This window comes from Piliocolobus tephrosceles, chromosome 7 (genome assembly GCF_002776525.5).
Source record: "Piliocolobus tephrosceles isolate RC106 chromosome 7, ASM277652v3, whole genome shotgun sequence".
Lineage (NCBI taxonomy): Eukaryota > Metazoa > Chordata > Mammalia > Primates > Cercopithecidae > Piliocolobus > Piliocolobus tephrosceles.
Window position 1 is genome coordinate 97201773 of NC_045440.1, and position 3437 is coordinate 97205209.

The 3437-nt window shown below is 34.4% G+C and overlaps 1 non-coding gene across 1 annotated transcript; it reads right to left on the bottom strand.

The window, feature by feature from the left end:
* Nucleotides 1-2987: 2987 nt before the first annotated feature.
* On the bottom strand, nucleotides 2988-3091 carry LOC111520931. The gene has a single exon (XR_002724806.1). It is a non-coding gene; the product is annotated as a U6 spliceosomal RNA (small nuclear RNA).
* Between the last annotated feature and the right edge of the window lie 346 nt (nucleotides 3092-3437).

The following is a 3437-nucleotide window of genomic DNA, read 5'->3' on the forward strand; positions in this document are numbered from 1 at the left end:
TTTTGATGGAGTTTTTGGGTTTTTCCAAATATGAGATTATATCGTCTGCAAACAAGGATTATTTGACTTCTTCCTTTCCAATTTGGATGTCTTTCTTTTATCTGATTGTTCTAGCTAGGACTTCCAGTACTATGTGGAATAACAGTGGTGACAGTGGGCATCCTTATCCTCTTCCAGATCTTAGGAGGAAAGGCTTTCAGTTTTTCCCTATTCAATATAAAACTAGCTATTGGTCTGTCATATATGGCTCTTATTATGTTGAGGTATCTTCCTACTATATGCAGTTTTTCAAGGGTTATTACCATGAAGGGATATTAAACTTTGCCATCTGCTTTTTCAGTATTACTTGAAATAATCATATGATTTTTTCCTTCATTCTGTTAATATGATGTATCACATGGGTTGATTTGCATATGTTGAATTATCCTTGCATCCTTGAGATAAATCACACTTGATCTTGACGAATGATCTTTTTAGTGTGTTGTTAAGTTTGGTTTGCTAGTATTTATTTTGTGGATAATTTTTGCATTAATATTCATCAGAGATAGTTTTGGTGTTTTTAGAAAACTAAACAAAAATCATTTTTTTGGATGCATCTTTGTCTGGTTTTGGTATCAGGGTACTACTGGCCTCATAGAATGAGTTTGGAAGTATTTCCTCCTCCTCTCTCTTTTTTTTAATAGCTTGAGTAGGATTGGTGTTAGATCTTCTGTAAATGTTTCATGAAATTCAACAGTGAAGCCATGGGGTCTCAGGGTATTCTTTACTGGGAGACTTTTTCTTGTGACTTCAATCTCATTACTTGTTATTGATCTGTTCAGGTTTTAGATTTCTTTATGGTTCAATCTTGATAAGTTGTATGTATCTAGGAATTTGTCCATTTCTTCTAGGTTTTCTAATTTATTGGCATATAGTTGCTCATAGTGGTCTCCAATGATCCTTTGAATTTCTGTGATATCAGTTTCAGTGTCTCCTTTTTCCTCTCTGATTTTATTTATTCAGGTCTTCTTTCTTGGTTTACTAGCCTGGCTAAAGGTTTGTCAGTTTTGTTTCTCTCTCTCTCTCTCTCTTTTTAAGTTTTGTTTCATTGATCGTTTGTATTGTTTTATTCATTTCTATGTCATTTATTTCTGCTCTGATTTTTATTACTTATTTTCTTCTACAAAGTTTAGGTTTGGTTTGCTCTTGCTTTTATAGTTTTTAAAGATGCATTGTTAGGTTGTTTAAGTTTTTCTACTGTTTTGATGTAGATGTTTATTGCTACAAACTTTCCTCTTACTACTGCTTTTGTTGTATCCTATAGGGTTTTGTATGTATTGTTTCCATCTTTTGTTTCAAGAAATTTTAAAATTTTCTTCTTAGTTTCTTCATTGACTCACTGGCCCTTCAAGAGCATATTGTTTAATTTCCATGTGCTTGTATATTTCCCAATGTTTCTCTTGTTATTGATTTCTAATTTTATTACATTGTGGTCACAGAAGATGCAATATAATTTCAACTTTTTTGAATTTTTCTAAAGACTTGTTTTGTGGCCTAACATATGGTCTATCCTTGAGAATGATGCATGTGGTGAGGAGAGGAATGTGTATTCTGCAGCCATTGGTTGAAATGTTCTGTAAATATCTATTAGGTCCTTTTGGTTAGTAGTGCGGATTAAGTCTGATGTTTTGTTGTCTGTCTTCTGTCTGTATGATCTGTCCAATGCTGAAAGTAGGATGTTGAAGTTTCCAGCTATTATTGTATTGGGGCCTATCTCTCTCTCTTTAGCTCTAATGATATCTGCTTTATATATCTTGGTGCTCCAATGTTGAGTGCTTATATATTTACAATTGTTATATCCTCTTGCTGAATTGACCCCTTTACAATTACATAATGACCTTCTTTGTCTCTTCTTACAGTTTCTATCTTAAAATCTATTTTGTCTGATATAAGTATAGCTACTTCTGCTCTTTTTTGGTTCCACTGGCATAGAATATCTTTTTCCATTTCTTTCTATTTGTGTCTTGATACATAAAGTATGTTCCTTGTAGGCAACAGATCATGGGGTTTTGTTTGTTTGTTTGTTTGTTTGTTTTTGGAGACAGAGTCTCACTGTCTTGCCCAGGCTGGCATACAGTGGCACAATCTTGGCTCATTGCAACCTCTGCCTCTCAGGCTCAAGTGATCCTTCCACCTCGGCCTCCTGAGTAGCTGGGACTATAGACGCACGCTACCATGACTGACTAATTTTTGAATTTTTTGTAGAGACAGGATTTTGCCATGTTGCCGAGGCTGGTCTTGAACTCCTGGGCTCAAGCAATCCACCTGCCTCAGCCTCTCAAAGTGCTGGGATTACAGGTGTGAGCCACTGCACCCAGCTCAGATCATGTTTTTTAATTCATTCAGCCACTCTATACCTTTTGATTGGAGAGGTTAGTCCATTTATATTCAATGTTATTATTTTTTTTTCCTGGTTGTTTTGTGGTCTTCTCTTCCTTCCTTCTTTCCATCTGTCCATCCATCTGTCTTCCTTTTTGTGAAGGTGATTTTTTTCTGGCAGTATGTTTTAAATTTTTTGCTTTTTATTTTTTGTGTATCTAATGTAGGCTTTTTAAATTTGAGGTTACCATGAAGCTTGCAAATAATATCTTATAATATATTATTTTAAACTAATGACAACTTAACATTGATTGCAAAAACAAACAAGCAAAGAGAAAACTAATACAAAATCTGCATTTTAATTTCATCACCCCTACTTTTTAACTTTTTGTTGTTTCCATTTATATCTTACACTGTCTGTGTCTTGAGAAGTTGTTATAGCCATCATATTTGATAGGTTCATCTTTTAGTCTTTCTACTCAGGGCATGAGTAGTTTACACACCACAATTACATTGTTATAATATTTTGTGTTTATCTCTATACTTAGTATTATCAGTGAGTTTTGTACCTTCACCTGAAAACACCTTCAGGTGTTTTCTTATTGCTCATTGACAAGAACATGAGTCACAAATGAATTTTTGTGAATATGAATTTGCATGTCACCCTTGTGCAAGTGCCATGCTAATCTCTGTTTCATTCCAATTTTAGTATATGTGCTGCTGAAGACAGCACTGAGTCAGTTTTTACAATATTAAAGTGAAATTTGGAAGACCTGGGGATGCCCAGGTTGCTAATGCTTGTGTTGTACAAGATAAGAAATACTCAAGCCCAGTAAAAGAAAAGAAAGCATATTGGCTTGATGTTCTTTGATTATAGTGTGTGAGCATTTTTCAACCATCCTGATTTTAAAATATAAACTTCAGTATATTCATGGAAGCAAGGTACAGTTGTTGAGAGCCAGTGTTTCAGGGTTCAGATCCCAGGTTTACCCCTTACTTTGTCTTCTGTGATTCAGTCTTCTCATTCATACAATGAAGGTAATAATAATGCTTGCGTCATAACATTATGATATGGTTTG